Here is a 19,532-nt window from a genome sequence, read left to right as displayed (position 1 = left end):
GAGTTACACGAGGCACCGCCCCTTCCCACACACCAGCATTGGCCCTCTAATGCCAGCCCCATCAACTCCTGATTGTCCACTGACCCTGCTACTTGCTAGGTGACCTGTGGGCCCTTCACACTGCATTGACACATCTCGCACCGTAGCCTTGGGTCTACAGACGACAGCGCTTCAGCAACAAGGATGACACTTACACCGTGATCTGTTAGCAGCACAGTGAGCACCGCCCCACTTCACACCGCAGCCCTGGTCTCACTGATGTTGCTGGACGACGGCACCGGTCTGCTGCCTGCACCATGACCTGAGGGCACAGCATGTCCCACCGCTCTGTTTTACACCACAGCCCCAACACTGGCGCTCCTGGCTAGGCCTGGGTGGTAAATTCCGTTCCGCTCCCGGAATTTGCGGAATTTGGGTAATTTCGTGTTCCGCGGAGAACGCGAAATTGCCCAAAATTCTGCTTTCCGCAACTTCGCGAAATTTTTCGCTTGTTCGTGTTCTCAAAATGCGTGTTCGCGAGATATTTCTCCCCGAGCACGCAAACAGCGATTGTGAACAGGAAAAAAGCATCGCGAACAAGCAATTCCACATGTTCGCGGAATTTCTGCGTGTTCGCGGAGATTTTTTACCGTTTCGCGGAGATTTGCGTAACGCGATTCCGCAAATTCCGCCCACCCCTACTCCTGGCTTCATCAAGTCAACACGTGTAACTTCAAGGGCCTGACGACTCCTGCAATGACTCTGGTAGCCAATGCCTGCCGGCTCCGTTCCTTGGGAGCTCACCGCAAGGTCAGATGCACTGCATCTCCAAAAGTACTGTTTTACGGGTCTCCCCGACACCGTAGATGGCCTGCGACACACCGATTGGCCTGAACTGTTTGACTTATTTACTCACTGTGCCGTGCTAGGCCCAGACTGAGCTATCAACTTCAAGGAACTGTTTTTACAGTCTATTTGTGCTTTATTGGTATTTGAATCAATGTATGTTGGATTTTTATTATTTTGGACATGTTTTGCACAGTTAAATATTGGATATTTTTCTAAAACTGGTGTGGTGTTCTTTTGTAGTGTTTTCACTGAATTACTGTTTGTGAAAATGCTTTACACATTGCCTCTAAGATAAGCCTGACTGCTCGTGCCAAGCTACCAAGTGGGTGGGCAAGGGTTATTTTAGAAGTGTAAAACCCTTATCCTGACTAGTGTGATGGATTCAGCATTACTTAGGTGCATACCCTCGCCAACCAGAAAACCTACTTCTAACAGTGTACCTAACTTATTGTTACTAGGATTGTGGATCCTGCTTGGACAGGGTGCATACCTCTGCTAACCAGAAACCCGATTTCTAACACGTACCAAGAAATCCTCGACTGATGGGCCGTTACAATGTGGACATGGCCATTCTGCTGCACCCCTATGATATTCATCGCAATGACTACCATTTGAACATTATATACACAAAATGACAACCTAGTTGCATTTAGTACTTTGTGCCGAACTAGAGGCAAGTAATTAGTGAACATGTCTTCACTGCATATATGCATATCAACGTTTGAAAAGGAACTCGAATATTTTTGTCTCCAAATATTTACCTAAAAGCCATTAATATTTGCAGATGTTTCTTCTTAGCAGAAAATCGGCATGTATAAATATTACACTTTGGAGAACTCAAGAGTGTATTTCAGTGTCATACATCTCCTTCTGTACTCTTTGATAATCTTGGCTATTTCATGAAAAGTGGGAAATGTAGTACAATCCTGGGGTTAGCTCTATGGGTGGACATGCTGAGTCCAAAACATGTTCTTAGATTCAGGAAGGGCTCCCTAATTAGGATGGAGATTTTATCCTCCACTGAAGTTCTTAGACATACACATTGCCAATGTGTCCACTTACATCTTCAATGTTTGCAGTCTTCCATAAAAACGTAAGCTGGAATTTTCAGAAGCAATCTATCAATATGTGTTTTGTGAAAGTTCTATTAAGAGGCTGATTCGTTGATTGGTTCTCTGATTAGGTTAGAAGATTTGTGATGCGACAAACTGTGGCCGAAGTGGCGTCAGCATGATTTGAACTTAAATCGAACTACTAACCGGAGCAACAAAAAAAGGTCCACTTAATATTTCAAAACAGCCATTATTTTTACGAGTCACACCAACAATGAGGTGCCTTTTACTGATAAGCACATGCAAACAGAGGGTCTGATTTGACATTTTTTTCCGCTGGTTTCTCAGGAGTTGAAAGAAACAACAAATAACGGATTGGATTATGCTGTTAGGTTGAGAAAAGACTCCAAAAATGAAAACATCTGAATACGTCTTTGGTGGACTATTCATCCACCAATGGCTGGGTAAGTCTAAAACTTCAATGATGATAATTGATCCAAGCTTGCTTACGTTGATTACAACGTTCAGGGAAACGTGAGTAAAGCTTTGGAAGTAGACGGTCAGAGCCAGGACAAGGACGATTTGTCCTGAAAATGGCTATAAACAGGGCTGCTTCCACACTCTTTAATTTATACCAAGCTGTCCTTCCCTCTGTGTTGAATATTGTAGAAAGTCATTCAGACGACCTGGGAGTCTCTCACTTGTCACATGTGTGGTATGCAGATGATCTGGTTCTTCTTCCGTCAATCCTGATTGACCTATAGGGTGACTACTTATAATCTAGATGCCTTCGTAACAATAATTAAGAGTGAGATAACCATATTAATATTTGATGGAAAGCAATTTAATCAAGTCTACTATTACTGGTATTTTGAACTGAGACCCCAACTTGCTGGGGCTTATGATAAAGTGCCACAAACCACTCCTGGACTCAAATTGCTAAATATCACACTGAGGGGAATATTTATGAGAGGTTTGTGTCATGCTTACACCATGCAGGTGGTACACGTGTGATGCAAACCCCTAAGTCACATTTATGAAGCAACAGAAAGCCACTTTGCGTGGCTTTGAATGGCTTCAAAAATCTGGAGTTATGCAATGCAGCACAAATCGCTGTGTTGCATTACTCTGCGCAAGATAGGCATTCCATGGGCATTGCATGGGTGTTACCACGCAACACCCATGGTTTTTGACACATTTCCAGATTTCTCAAACCTGGTAAACCTGGGAATGCACCACAAAAATACACTTCTTCAGGAGAGGCAAAACGAGGAGAAATATCTTTATTTGTCCTCATTACTTCCCCTATGTGTGCTGAATGCAGCACACATAGATAGAGGAATATGCCTTTCAGGATTGTTTTGGTGCAGAAAGATGCCCCTTCCTGCAGAGAAACAATCCTGAATGCAACACAGACACCGTTACGCCGTGGTGCAAGAGTGACTGCATTGGCGCTTGCCTGCCAATATAGCGGTAGCACAGGGGGAAAGGACAAGAATGCACTGCATGTCTTAAATATGGAACATTCCTGCCCTTTCCCTGTGACGCAGCGCAGCGCGGTGACTTGCTGCACTGCCCTGTGCCACAATCATCATAAATATGCACCCCAGTGTCAATCAGGGAAGCCATTGCTAGAGGCTTTTCTAGCAACATTACTGTGACAGCACAGCATGAAAAGACAGCAGCAACTACCGCTCTGTGCCTCCGTACTGTGCTGACCACAGTGCATATGCTAGCTCGTGGAATGACCTCCGTAGACAACTGTCTGCAAAGATAAAAGATGGGGTGCTTGCACCTCATAACAATTTTCATAACTTAAACTAATGAGACTTTTCCTTCTGTTAGGAGGGTGCCATTTTGTAAAAAAAAGTGCTCCACACAGCAGTAAATAGTCCCTAGTTGTTACCTCATGGGCAAGCCACATTTTTCGGTAAAACACTGTTTGGATATTCCTGGCTACTGTTGTGGTTGTCAGTAGGACAATGTACGGCAGGGTGCGTATTTCAAGCAGGCAATTTACGGCTTTCATGAAAATGCCTGACGTCACTGCCCATTTGTCATGAAATGACATATTTTGATTGACCGTGTGCCATAAAGTGAATCATTTTAGTACAGCAGATTGACATCTGCTGCAATCAGTGAGCAATAACAACTATCTGCGCCCCTTGGATGTTGCCTGAAAGAGGACCATATGGCTAATACACAATGTACGTTTTTGTCCAAAAATAAATATTGCATTTATTCTCGTGGAAAATAATGAATACTTGCATAATGCTTCAGTTACTAAAGGTGACCTTGCTTAGGGCCATTTTATTAACCGAGAAACGCTATAAAATATTATCTCCCTCTTTTTAAGTAAAATAGCATTTGTTCAGTGTAACACAAATGAATATCGATGTAGGGAAAAACACAATCCACATTAATTATTCTTTCAAAATCTAGGCCAGTACCAGTAACGGCTCCCACAGGTAAACACAGTGAGGCGGGGTGGGGGGCAGTTGGAATTAGACATACGACGGGACAGTGAGAAGTATATAAATAAAACCACTTACTTTGCGCTCGCCGCATCGCAAAGACGCACATTGTGTATTAGCCATATGTTTCTGTTGTGTATTATACATTGCTCTTCTTTGTGGAATCTTTATATGTCATTACTCTGATGTAGGTGCATTCTATGTTACTTAGTTACTGATCAGAATGTGGTTGGGCATTATGTGTTCTGTGCTGACCGGTGCTGGAGGGTCTCTGTCATCCGCACTGGTGGGTTTATTTATATGTTTATTACTTAATAAACATCTTAATTTCACCACCGCTTGAGGCCCGTCTTTACATTGGCGACGAGGATGGGATCACCCACCGTGAAGGAAGGACCCGAGATTTCCTCTGCTCGTCATATTTTTTTTTATTATTATTCTACAGTTTCCCTTTCAGGCAACATCCAAGGGGTGCAGATAGCTGTTATTGCTCACTGATTGCAGCAGAGGTCAATGTGCTGCACTAAAATGATCCACTAAAATGATCCACTTTATGGCACACGGTCAACCAAAATATGTTTTTTTGTTACAAAAAGGTGCAGTGACGTAAGCCATTTTCATGAAAGCCGTAAATTGGCTGCTTGAAATACGCATCCTCCGCTACATTGCCCTACTGACAAACACGACTGTGGCCAGGAATATCTGAACGGTGTTTTACGCAAAAATGTGACTTGCCCATGAGGTAACTAATAGGGACTATTTACTGCTGTGCGGAACACTTTATTACAAAAGGGCTCCCTCCTAATAGAACAAAGCACGAACTGCCAATGTAAGTTCTTTGGTGCATTAATTTAAGTTATGAAAATTGTTATGAGGTGCAAGCACCCCATCTTTTATCTTTGCAGGCAGTTGTTTACGGAGGTCATTCCACGAGCTAGCATATGCCCTGTGGTCAGCACCACACGGAAGCACAGAACGGTAGTTGCTGTGTTTTCATGCTGTGCTGTCACAGTAATGTTGCTAGAAAAGCCTCTAGCAATGGCTCAGTTGAAAGCCAAATTGGGGCATACTTATGAAGATTGTGGCATAGGACAAAGCAGCAAGTCACCTTGGCTAGTACTTTCTGTTTTTCAGTAGTATGTTACTGAAAATGAACAAGTGATAAGGCCTGTTAGTTTTCAATAACCTGAATTTAAATCACAGTTCATGTTTTTCTTCCACTGCATACTCAAGGTGTAAAGAAAAATGTCGATGTAATGCAAGAGGCCTTAAAATATAAACACTAATAGTTGTGGGAAGTAATTGAATACATAAATGAACATGGGTAAGATGAAAGATGTTTGACAGAAAATATGGGCCTAGTTTTACTAACGATTTGAGCTGGGTTTGCATCACAAAAGTGAAACAAACCCCGGGCAAAGTGCTGGGGTGGGATTTGCTATGCAGCGCAAACCAGGTATTGAGTTGGCAATGCTTGATTTATGAAATAATAAGTATTGGGGCCCAAGCTCAGAAGCTTACGCCAATGCTGCAGAAGCTAGTGCTGTTGAATATAGAGGCTTCACAGTCTCGATGCCCCCTTATGCATCTTTAATACATCACCAAGTATTCTTTGCCCCTCAGACTCACACCTGCATGTTCTCTTTCATCCCCACTTTCACTCTTTTTCATTGATTTCCGTCTTTCTGTTGCTCCTTCTTTCCCCCTTTTGTGTTTTTCTCTATCTTGTTCTGATTCAAAGTCCGGTGAGGAAAAACAAGTCCCAGTGCCCAAAAATGTGTGCATGTAGGCCTAAACTGAACTACCAGCACAAATTAAGCATTGCATGTTGGAATGATTGTCAAAATAACAGAATGTTGTGCTATGAGCTACTTTCCACTACTTCGCATCAAGGGGGGCTTCCATGGATGGTGCATGGGTGTCCCCATGCAACCACCAATGCTTTTTGACGCAAATCTTTATCTACCAACATTCGTAAATAGGGATTTGTGCCAAAACCTAACGTCTCTTTGAGGCAGGCGTAACAAAGAAAATGTTTGTATTTCTCTAGATTTTTCTAACTTTGCATGTGAGTTGCAGTGTAACACACATGCAAAGTTGGAAAAGTCCTCAAGGATAGTTGTTGTACTGGAAGGGTCCTCTGCCATTATTTTACCTATGCTTTAGAGAATGCACACACACCCTTTCACTATGGCTTCAGGGTGTGTGCATTGGCACTTGGCAGCCAAAAGTGCCCCAGTGCAGGGGGAGATAATAAATGTGCCATTTCTTACTTGATCTGACACATATGTCCTCTCTACCTTTGACTCAAGGCAGCAGAGCAACTTAGGATTAGATGATTGTGCAACTGTGAAGTGTTCTGTATTATTTTGCCAGCTACCTACCTGCAGTGACACATTTCCTTTTCATAAACAGAAATCCACCTTTGCTACAGTCATTCCTCTTTATTTGTTAGTTCTTTCCCTTGTTTGTGCTCTTTCTACAAAATATATTCAGTATGTATTGGTCGAGTTTAATACTGCAAAAGAGCGCCTGTTTTTTCAACATTTACAGTTATTGTAGACTGCCTCTCACCTCAACAGACCTTCCAGGATTTTTTGATTTCACGATCTGCAAAAAAATCACGTTTTCAGACTTTTGTAAAAATCAAAAGATCTGGCCAAAATCTTAAAAGAAACTTGAAAACTTGGCTAAATCCTCCTTTTACTGGCCCTGCGCTACCAGACTGGGCTGGTAAAAGGAAGGTGGGGAGGAGAGAGGTGTTTTCATTCTCTCCCCTACACAGCACAGCACTTCAGTGTGGTGGGTGCGGGCCGCCCCGGGTGTCATCACTGAGGGGTGTGACAAAATGGCAAAAATATGTGCTTTAAACACATATATTTGCCTTTTTGTCAAGCCGGGGATGACAAGAAATTGCTACACCACTGCACCTGACCTTGCTACGCCACTGCAGCACTTGAAACCTCTACGAGCTTCCTGGAGGCACAGCCACCTCCAAGAGGCTCAAAACAAACTTTCTGGCCATTAAGACCAAGAGAAAAGACTGCTGCACACTTAGACACAGCCGGTATCTGAGCGACCAGGCCACCTTTAGCAGACCTTTTTCCTGGCCTAAACTCTTGCTTTCCTACCTCCATAACTTGTTTGACTCCCCTCCACCCACCTGCCCCTGGCAGTCCTCCTTCTGCTCACGCCTCTTGTTGTGGTACTAGCCCCTTTCCCTTTCCTTTGCATTTTACCTCTTTCTCACCCTTCTGTGTCACCTTTTATCTAGCACTACTCTGTGCGCTTTGCTCTTCCTTACTTTCCACGGACACCTTTTCTAGCCCCCACCCCATTCTCCCCTGGGCACCAAGAAGCATGAAATACATGCTGCTGCACAGCTCTTTTATGGAGAGCCTGTAGTAAGTAGATTGTATTGTAATGGTAAATGTGTAGTGTTACTTTATGGAATGTTACTAGGGGAGCAGTAGGTAGAATGTTACTGGGGATCTAGAATCTCTGGGAGAAGTCAGATGAAGACAAGATGTTGATGGGATATGTCGTGGGTCTTTCGCTCCGAAAATAAATACTACATTTTATTCAAACCTCTGTTCCTGTGATTTCGTTCTATGCTCTGAAGGTGAAGAGAGCATACTACATATTTTGGCGACGCACTGGATGGGATTGGTGAAACTCCGTAGTAAATCGAGCGTTTTGAACTTTGGAAATAGTGGCATTTTGTCATATTTGGGAAAAAAGACCCACCTACGGTGATATCCTGCGTGAAGTTCAAGTTGCGAGGCTGTGAGTACATCGAAAGTATTAGTACTCAGTTGTTTTTGTTGGCTTTCTTACCCGTTATGCCTCAGCATCTTTCAAACTGCGCGTTGATTCTCTGAGGGGTCCGCGCTCGCGTCTCAACTGCCGACAGCTTTCTTAATCGGAAGTAGCAACAAGGAAGTGACGCCCATGCGCGATCGCATCATCACGTTTTGGTGGCCATTTTGTAAGGTTGGGATCGCCTGCATTGCAAAGCATCACAGCCACGTTGTTTTGTTCGCCGATTTGTGGAAAACATCGTTTTTCACTCGTTTTTTTTTATTATTATCTGTTTGACCTGTCATCACCATCGGCATTGAGTACAAAACGGATTAGCACGCAGGTGTGTTTCTATTTTCAAGATTGATAAAGTTTTTTTTTTTTTTCTTTTCTTTCAAGTGATTAACAAAATTGTTGCAATATGGCAAAATCTAATGAAAGTATTGTGGCTCCACCTTGTTTTTCAAAAATTGCGGGTAAGCCACCCACTCCTTGGCCAAAATGGTTAAGAGTTTTCACAAACTATTTGGAAGCCATTGATGCACTTGAATATTCTCCGTCTAGGAAAAGAGCCATTTTATTTAATCATCTTGGAGATGCTGGTCAACAAGTCTTTGACAGTCTTCCTACAGTCACGAATCCTTCAGCTGATGATTCTTGGAACGTTTATTCAGAAGCTTTAGCTCGTTTGGGTAAACAGTATAAAGATGAACCCTCAATAATGATTGAAAGACATGTGTTTTTTAAACAAAAGCAGTCTGCGGAAGAATCCATTGAAGATTACTTAGCTACATTGAGGGTGTTGGCTACAAAGTGTGAATTTGGGTCCTATTTAGAGACAGCGCTTCGAGACCAGCCTGTTTTTAATTGTTACAACAAAAAAATACAGGAACGTATATTAACTTGTAAAAATCCTACTTTAGATGAAGTTGTAATTATTGCTAAGAGCATTGAATGTTCTGTCACATCATCCAAGATTTTAGCAGAGACTTCTAATGCATCTGGTAACACTTCTAATGCATCTGGTAACACCAAGGTCATGAGTATAGATACGGATGCGGGTAATCAAATAGAAGTCAATGCTGTTGCAAATCGTCTAAAGAACACAAAAGTATTTGAACGTAAAAACAACATTTTTTGTTACAGGTGTGGGTCCAAGTTTCATGTTGGTAACAATCCAAGGTGTCCTGCTCAAGGCAAAAGGTGCAATAATTGCAAAAAAATTGGTCATTTCTTTACTATGTGTCGGTTACCAAAAGACAAAAGTAAGGTGAACCACATTTACAATGATGACGACATATGTGATGCCTTAAATGTGTCTTCTTTATCGATTCATATTAATTCTCTTGAAGGGAATAAGGTTAAAGGGCCTAATTGTAAAGTTTTAATAGGTCAAGTTGAAATGGAAGTAATGGCTGATTCTGGCTCTCCTATTACGATTTTAGATGAAAAAACATTCTACAGGCTATGGACAAACACAAAACTGATAGCTACTGATGTCAACCCGAAAGCCTTCGGGGAGTACGACATCATAATGAGAGGGTATTTTAATGGCACTATTAATTTTAAAGGTAGAGTCATCAGTACCAAAATTTATGTGGCCTTGGATGGTAGAGACATTTTGGGTTGGCGTGATCAAGCCAGTTTGGGTATTTTCTTGAAACCGGGTCATCCGGAACCTGTAGTTCTTGGTGACTTTCCGGTACTATTAGTTAATGATGATAAAATACATGACCCTGTTCTCGACAAATTGTTTAACAAATATAAATCGGTGTTCAGCAATGAAATTGGGTTGGTTAAGGATTTTGAACATACCATCAAACTTAAAGAGAAAGTATGCCCAGTTGTTCAGAAGGTTCGCCCTGTTCCACTTTCCGTTAGGGATGAGCTGAAAAAACATTTAGATCAATTGTGTGCGCAAAATATTATTTGCCCTGTCGAATCATCAGAGTGGGTTTCTGCTGCTGTGGTAGCTCGTAAACACTCTGGCGATATTCGTCTATGTGCGGATTTGCGTATGCTTAATCGCAATATTGTTGTAGATGCCCACCCGTTACCCAAAATTCATGATATGCTGGCCAAATTAGGTCGCAGCAAATTTTTTTCCACCATTGACTTACGTTCGGCGTATCATCAAATCCCGCTATCTGATAAGTCTCAACCTTTGACTACGTTTGTTACACCATTTGTTGTTTTTATGTACAAGAGACTTCCTTTTGGATTAGCGTCTGCAGCTAGTATATTCCAGAGGTTAATGGATAAGATTTTTGATAATTGTGATGGTATTCAGGCCTTTCAGGATGATATCTTGGTACACTCAGAAACATTGGAACAGCATCACACTCGGCTTGAAGAAGTTTTATTTAAATTACAAAAAAATGGTATGGCTGTAAATATCAACAAATGTAAATTCCTGACACAAGATGTAGACTATTTGGGTCACAATTTATCGATGGAAGGTATCAAGCCAAAGAATTCGTTGTTGGATGCAATCAAAAATGCACCAGCCCCATTAGACAAGGACTCACTAAGAGCATTCCTTGGTTTGAGTGAGTACTATGCTCGCTTTGTTCAAGGGTATGCTCTGGTGGTACAACCTCTTCGCAACTTGTTAAAAAAACATGCTAAGTTTGAGTGGTCTGTGGACGTGGATGAGGCATTCAAATCAGTCAAGCAATTGATAGTTAATGCTCCTGCAATAAAGCCATTTACCTATGGTGTTCAAAGCATAATTACGGTTGATGCCAGTGCTAAAGGTTTAGGGGCTGTTTTAAGTCAGATAATCAATGGACAAGAGTGTACAATAGCCTTTGCTTCTCGTACTCTAACTAGTGCTGAGATCAATTATAGCACCATAGAGCGAGAAGCCTTAGTGTGTTCTTGGTCTGTAGAAAAATTTCGCACATACATTTGGGGGACTAGATATCAGCTATACACAGATCATAAACCATTGATGTATATGCTTTCTGATAGTTCTTCCAATAAAGCATCTTCTCGGTTAGTCAGGTTGCTAGCTAGACTCCAAGAGTTCAACTTTGATATTAAGTATCTTCCTGGTGGCAAAAATGTTCGGGCGGATTGCCTTTCGCGTATTCCGCTTCCTCATACTCAAGAAACTTTTCATGCGGATGATGAGTTTGAATGTGTGTTCTCGGTGGAGGATGTCATACAAACTCATAAGATCACGCAAGATGATTGGGAGCAAAGCTTTCAACAAGATGACTGTTTGCAAAATGTCAAAAAGTTTCTTGTTAAAGGTTGGCCACTGGATCGGAGTTTATCTTTAGAGGAAAAAAATGTTGCACAGGTTGCTTCAGAATTATTTTGTTCTAATGAAATCTTAATGCGGCAAGATAAATTTGTTCCTCCAAGAGGTATCCGGGATAAAATTATTTTGCTTGCTCATGAGGGACATCCAGGTACTACGGCTACAGTTAACAAAATTAAACTCTCATATTGGTGGCCGGGCATTGACAATCAGGTTAAAACTCATGTGAACCAGTGTGCTCAGTGCTTGTGCTCTGACAAACATTGGAAGTCATCTGATTCCCCGTTATGCCCTGTTGAATGGCCCTCTGGAGCATGGAGAAAAATTGGCTTAGATTATTCTGGTCCATTTTCGGTTTTCAATTCAGAAAAGAAATACCTTATTGTAGCTGTTGATTATTTTTCAAAGTGGATTTATTTTTCTATTGTCAAAAATGCAGATTCTGATACTGCTGTTTTATTTTTGCAACATTTGTTTTACACGGAAGGTACACCTGATGATATTGTAACTGACAATGGATCTCATTTTATTAGTCGTGATTTTGAATTGTTTCTAAAAAAGTTAGATATCAAGCATACTCTTGCTCCTTTACATAGTCCTTCAACGAATGGGTTGGTTGAGCGTGCCAACAGGGTGTTGAAAGATGCAGTACAAACTGCAGTCAGCAATGGGTTAAATATTCCTTCTTTCTTATTTCAGAGGATTTGGAATTACAATACCACACCACACACTACTACTGATGTTTCACCTTTCACATTGTTAAGGGGCCGCATACCAACTTCCAAACTTAATCCTTCATGGTTGCTTGAAAAACAATCTCATGTTCCTCTTGATTTGAATAAGATTCGAGATTGTGTTATGAAGAAACAAAGTAGTTACAAACAAAACTATGACAAAAGATTTCATGTTGTTGAGAAACCTTTGTCGGTAGGTGATTGGGTTTTGATTGGGTTTTGATTCGGAAACCCATTAAGGTTTCTAAAGGTCACTCAAAGTTTTCATCTCCTGTTCAAGTTGTGGGTGTGTCTCGGGGGTCTGCTATGCTGCAAGATAGGGGTTCGTGGAACAAAAATGCACTTATTAAAATTACCAACAAACAAGCAGCTATCATTTTGGAAAGTAAGACTGGTCCTGTTGTTACAGATATTTCGGATCAGAATTGGTTTGGTGTTTGTGACACTATTGGTACTCATTCAGAACTCTCTCATCATTCTCGTACTAATTTTTGTCGGGGTGATAAGGGAGATTCTAGGGAGATTTTACCACATCCAGTTTCTCCTTGTGTAACATCTGAGAGGGGAGAAGGTGAGGGTAGTGGTAGAAATCTTGGCGGTGCAAGATTACGTACAGCACCTATTCGCTTTCGTGATTATGTCATGACTTGAGTAATCTTATTTTGCTTTATTTCTTTCTTGTATCATCTGTTATGTTTTGTGAATTATTTAAATTTCTGTTTGTGTAAAAAGGGGAGGGATATGTCGTGGGTCTTTCGCTCCGAAAATAAATACTACATTTTATTCAAACCTCTGTTCCTGTGATTTCGTTCTATGCTCTGAAGGTGAAGAGAGCATACTACAGAGCCCTCCACCCTCCTCCCACCTTACATTACCATTAGAGATGGGTGGAGGAAGTAATGTTAACTCCTTCAAGTAGAACACATTTGAAAGAGACTTGTCACGATTGTGACAGAGATAGTGCACATTTTTAACTGAAATCTTCACTTGATCTGGCAACAGACATCCTTTTTCAAGCTCATGCTTACTGCGCTGTGCTACTAGCTTAGCCACAGTATTTTTGTGACATGCACAGTGGGTGCCAACATTTCGTTTTTGTTTGGCTGCAGTTCCATTATTTTGCAGCTGCAAAATTTGGCAAAACAAAGGCAGCCTCTAAAGAAATTCCAGAAATGAATCATAGCTAAGATGTGCAGAGGTAATTGCCTTCCAGCACTTCTATCAAAGCCACAGCAACGGCCACTAAACTGTGTTCACCACAGATTGTTTTTTAAGGGTTACAGCCTGTTATCACAACCTATTACTTACCGTTTCTTACTTAGGATGGATTCATTAAAAAGGCCTAGCTTTCATTTTCCTTTCAGTGGCTGATGTCGCTAGAGTAGAGAAAGGGGTCTTGCATTTACCCAAATTAAGACCAGTAGCCTGCCAACTTGTGGTTTGTTAATTTGGAGTGAATCCTCCTCTTTGTGTATATCCATCAGGAGTACTAGTCTCCAGCAAGCCAAGGAGTCACAATAATTGCTCTACGATTATTTGTAGATTGGCAGTAGGACATAAAAGGGTGTCTGTCTTGGCACTAGGCAGCTTTTTTAGCGCAAGGGAAATCACAGGGGTGGGCCGTATTGTTGTAAACAAGGCACATCCCTGCGTTTTTTAAATAATGCAGTGCGGCGCTACAAAAGTTGCTGCTGCGCTGCGCCATTTCCTGGTAGATATGCCCCTCAGACTTATAGTCATCTGTGAAGGAAAGACAAACAAACTTGAGGTTGAAGAAAAGCCAAGTTCTTAGGATTTGCTTCAGCAGTAGGAAATTAGAGGTGCTGCAGATACTGAGTGGTACTCCAGTTAGCTGCGGACAATTAGGAGGAAGATTTGCTACCTGACCTCAACCTGTAAATGTGGGGGGATAGTGGTGCGATAAAGATTGGTCCTATTTACAAAAATGGAGAACTTATAAAAGGGGTTTCTCAGGACTGTAAAAAATCCTCATTGCCTCTGCCTTTTCTTGCCCAGTATGAACTCAGCTGAAAGACTGGTGGTCTTCCCAACTATTTCTAGAATACACCGATGATGATGGAACAGAAATTCTCCTACACCACAACAAACACCTGCGTGAGGTTAGGTTAAAACTGAAATATTACAAAATAATATAAAAGGTTTGGTTTGCATAGAAAGAACAAATAAAATATTCCTATCTGTAAAATAAATGTAACCTTTGGTTTTTGCATTGAGTTTCAAAGAATTTTTTATTTTTGATAAGAAAGTTTTTGAAATCATACAGTTTACGGTCATCAAGTGGAGAGTTATTAAGGGGAGTGTGTTACAGTACAGTGGAGGAGAGGAGAGTGTTCTAAAGTGCACTGTCATAGAGTATAGTATCGTAGAGTTGTGTAGAGTAGCATGCAATGTGGTTCAGTGGAGTGGCATACAGTGGAATAGCATTCAGTGCAGTGGCATAGAGTGGAGTGGCATAGACTAGAGTAGAGTGGAATGTTGTACAGTGAAGTGGCATAGAGTGGAGTGGAGTGGCGTAGAGTGGGGCGGTGTGCAATAGAATAGCGTACAGTGGAGTGACGAAGAGTGGAGCGGAATAGAGTGTAGTGTGGTACAGGGTAATAGCATGCTGTGGTGTACCATAGAGTGGAGCGGAGTACAGTGGAGTCAAGTACAGTGTAGTGGCATACAGTACAATAGCGTAGAGTGGAGTCTTGTAGAGTGTGGTGGTGTAGAGTGGAAGGGCTTTTAGTGGGGTGGCTTATAGCAGAGTGGTGTGGGGTGTCTTAGAGTGGAATACCGTAGAGTGTAGAGGCAATAGTGGGATTGTGCACAGTAGAATAGCGTAGAGTAATGTGGAGGGGGCTAGTGTTGAGTGCAGTGGCTTAGACTGGAGGGGCATAGAGTGGAGTGTCATAGAGTGGAGTAACGTGAAGTGGGACAGAGTGTCGTGGGGTATACTAGAGTGGTGTAGAGTGCAGTGGCATACTGAGGAATATCGTATATTAGAGTGATGTTCCATGAAGTGGCTTACAGTGGAGTGGCGTAGAGTGGAAGAGGATAGAGTCAAGTGACATACAGTGGAGTTGCGTACAGTGGAATAGTGTAAAGTGAATTGGCCAACAGTGCAGTGGTGTACAGTGCAGTGGTGTACAGTGGAGTGTGTTAGAGTGGATTGCCGTAAAGTGGAATAGTGTAGAGTGGAGTGGCATACAGTGGAGGGGCATAGAATGAAGTGGTGTACATTGGAGTGTACTAGAGTTGACTGGGGTATAGTGGAGTGAAGTACAGTGTAGTGGTATACACTGAAAAGCCTTGAGTAGAGTGGAGTACACTGGAATGGCATACCGTGGGGTAGTGTAAACTGGAGTGGGGTAGAGTGGAGAGGTGTGAAGTAGAGTAGGATACAGTAGAGTGAGGTACAGTGTATTTTCATACAGTGGAGAAGCATAGACTGGAGTGGTGTAGAGTTGAGTGGCATATAGTGTTGTGACAGAGTGGAGTGTTGTAGAGTGGAATACTTTGCTGTAGAGTGGAGGAGTAGAGTGGAGCGGGATAGAGTGTGGTGGGGTAGAGTGTAGTGGCAGACAGTGTAGTTCTAGAGTGGAGAGGCATACAGTGGAATTGTGTAGAATGTAGTGGCATAGAGTAGAGTGACATAGGGTGGAGGGGCATACTGTGGAGTAGCATACAGTAGAGTGGGGTAAAGTGGAATAACATTGAGTACTACTGGCATACAGTGCAGTGCCATAGAGTGGAGTGGCATATAGTGGATTAGAGTATAGAACAGTGGCGTAGAATGGAGTGTCATACAGTGGAACAGAGCAGAATGTAGTAGAATAGAGTGTATTGGCAAATAGTGGCGTGGTGAATAGTGGAGGGACACAGAATGATGAGATGTACAGTGTAATAGTGTACAGTTCATTGTTGTAGGGTGGAGTGGCTTATAGTGGAGTGGTAGACAGTGCAGTGGCATACACTGGAGTGATATAGAGCAGGGGAGGGTGGTAAACTCCACTCCACCAGCAGAGTTGGCGGAGTTTTGCCAACTCTGCAACAACCTCTGATACTGCCACGTGGCTGAGTTTTTCCCCGCCGGCCGCCGCCCTCCCCTAGTCAGAGGGCACACGGTGGGCCCACCTCACAAACAAGCCTTGTATCACACACAACTTCATGTCCTGCAGGTGTGCGACTGTCCCTGGCAACACTCCAACCTTGATGTACATTAACAACACTCAGGCTTGGAGGTTATAGTGCTCTACAAGCATTGCTGGCTGGTCCCACGCACCCCAAGGCGTGTTGAGCACTATAGCCCCCCCACCCCCAAAAACACACCAGGCCTCATGAACAGGGCAAACACAAGAAGGACCTGTCGGGCACAGGTCTGGAAGGGACTCCTCTGTGGGGGGCTTGGCTATATTTATTTATATACTTCTTTTTTCCCCTCACCTCCCTGTATCCAGACAGATCATTTACAGGTGCCCCCCACTTGCTCATGGCTGTGAACAGCCATCCAAGAACACAGAAGAGTGCACGCATATGTCTCGCCCTCTGGTCCCCTCCCATTTCCAAAACTCTTATACTCCGTAAACCCACATTTACATTTAAGGCCTGGTTTAAACGCTGGCAGACGGGGACTTGTCACAAACTTTAAGGATATTCCATGGTCCTTTTGATAAGTGCATTACTCCCCCAAGCTCTAAATCAGGCTCTGACCTCTGAGTCACTAAGAAATAAATCTGCTGTACTGCAAGTCACACTACATTCCCCAGAAGCACCTTAGCCTGCTTAGCTAGTCAACGGAAAAGAGGTAAGGCAACCCAATGGGTTACGGGCATGGTCATATTTCTTGTCCCAAAATGAACAGCCTCTCATTTTGCAATCAGCAGCGAGATGGCCAATTAACACGAAAGACTGAGGGAGTTCCCTTCTGGGATTAAGGTATGTGTTTTATAAGTGTTCATGAAACATCCAGGTTGTTGCTTACTCTGTCACATTGCAAACACAAGGAGATGATGGATGGAGTACTGAAACTTTTCAGAGACTCACCCCCAGTCATAGATCTGGGTTGATTCCATCATCGTTCTTTAGCTCACTTCGCCACCCCAGTTCAGACCAAGTCATGTGTAAATCAGTCTTGGCCCTGTGCCTCATGGGAACAGCCCAGCCCGAACTGCCAAGCCAGGTCTTCACTGGACTGGAAACAAGTATCCTTGGGACCGGTTTCCAGGTAACACCCCTCATCAGCCAGGCAAACCTGAATCCAGTGGCAAAGTGAGCAAGGGACCCACATCTGGGCATACCCTGCCAACTTAGGGCAAACAAACCAAACACAAGGAGATGATGGACCGAGGGCTGAAACATTTCAGACACTCACCCCCAGTCACAGATCATGCAGGCACTCCCCCCATAGTCACTCCCTTTATAAACAGCAATTAAACAAAGTGGCTGCAGCCACGTGCAGATTTCACGCAGAGCCATTTTCCCTTTTTCGGCATCGATTCAGCCACTTAGACAATGTTGTGCATCCAATGAGGGTGTCCACTTAATCCCGTATTGTTCATTAAGCCATCGAAGCAAAATATATTTTCACTCCCTTTTGAAATGGGCATTGTGGAACTCCGTGGAATTCCACGGAATTCTAATGCAAATCAGTGGAATTCTGCATAGTGCAACTCTGCGAACTCCGCCGACTACTGGCATAGAGTGGAGTGAGTTGAATTAAATAGTGTGGAGTTGGGTAGAGTAGAGTGGTATAGAGTGGAGTGGGATACAGTGGCACTGCATATATTAGATTGGCGTAGAGTTGAGTGGCATAGAGTGGAATAGCATAGAGTGGAGTGTTGTAAAGTGGAGTTGAGTACAGTGGAATACTATAGAGTGTTTTGGCGTACAGTGTAGTACTGTACAAAGGAGTGACATAAGCTAGTACATTGTAAAGTTGAGCAGCAAACAGTGGAATAGCACACAGTGGAGTGGTGTAGACTGCAGTGGCATACTCTGGACTGTGCTACAGTGTGTTAGAAATGGAGGGGCATATTTGCAAGGAGCTAGCACCGCTGCAGTGTCAATTTGTTGGCGCAGTGGCAGCACAATCATTGCTCCACACTGCTCCATATTTACAAACTGAAGTCAATGCATCAGTTTGTAGAGGCCTGCGTCATATTATACCTGCGTCAGGTATAATGTTTGGAGGGTAGGCGTTCCCACGTTAAAAGCCACTTAGAACTGATAAAGTAAAATTTACAACATTTCTTTGCATCACGCTACGACTTGACTGCGTCAAAATTCCTATGCCTTCTTAAACCAGGCCCAGGGTGCAGGGCGTTTAATATGGGACTCACCTCTGTGTTCTGACACATTGCTGGAGCTGCATTATTCTTACAACCAACTCAAGCAATGCATCACTTTAGTGCCAAAGAATTTCTGATGCATCTGTGAATCCTGGCGCCATTGAACACTGTATTGTAAATACAGCGCATCCATGGGATCATTAGGGCATTTGCGGCAGGTGCAAGAAATCTGATGCATTGATGCAGATGCATCAGTTCTAGTAAATATGTCCTGGAGTCTCTAGATAAATAAATGAATAATGGTGTAATGCGGGAACAAATTCTTTTATCATTTGTTATCCAATGATTACACAAATTAATCACTGGCACGATCTGCACGATTTCTGCAAATGTATTTTAACATTTTGGATAAGCTTATAATCGTGCACTTCTGAAATGGATACCTGGGTTCTACAATGTTGCAAAACATATAAAACATACACAAATCACCCAAATTGGACAAACATGTACAAGGTTGCACATATCTGAGACATATATCGAATGACCACCCCTAAATGTACCAACTAGGAAGACTTTTTGGGGCATATTTACAAACCCCTATCGCCACCACAACATCACTTTCAGTGATGGCGATAGGGGCCCTGCCTTATTTACAAGGCAACGTTAAGCCACTTAACATGGCCTAACGCTGCCTTGTAAGCAAGACAACCTTTCACACTGTATTTAGCGTGAAAGGGGAGGGCAATTGGTGTTGCGGTGTGCGTTCCACCTATTGATTTTGAGGCTGCCTCCTATTTACAATGGCAGCGTAAATAGGAGGTAGCAGCAAAATTAAGACCAGAGAAAACCTGGTCTTAAACAGGTGAAACGAGGAGAAATGCTTTATTTCTCCTCGTTTTTGCTGTTTCCATGTGTGCTGCCTTGTGCAGTACACGTAGAAACAGCAAATTGCCAATGATTGTTTATGTGCAGAAAGGTTCCCCTTCCTGCACATACACAATCAAAAAAAAATAAACTATATTAAGCCTCACACATAAAAGTTACAAAACATCATTTAAAGATTTTTTATGTGTTGGAAGGGAGAG

The 19,532-nt window shown here is 42.6% G+C and overlaps 1 protein-coding gene across 4 annotated transcripts in view; it reads right to left on the bottom strand.

Annotated features, from left to right (window-relative positions):
* ALKAL1 (ALK and LTK ligand 1) overlaps positions 1-19,532 on the bottom strand; it is a 547,486-nt gene that overhangs the window by 25,335 nt on the left and 502,619 nt on the right. The gene's annotated exons all lie outside the window — the stretch shown is intronic.

The sequence above is a fragment of the Triturus cristatus genome, chromosome 5_1 (genome assembly GCF_964204655.1).
Source record: "Triturus cristatus chromosome 5_1, aTriCri1.1, whole genome shotgun sequence".
NCBI lineage: Eukaryota > Metazoa > Chordata > Amphibia > Caudata > Salamandridae > Triturus > Triturus cristatus.
The sequence above is the reverse complement of the archived record's forward strand: the minus strand, read 5'-3'. Positions and strand labels throughout refer to the sequence as shown.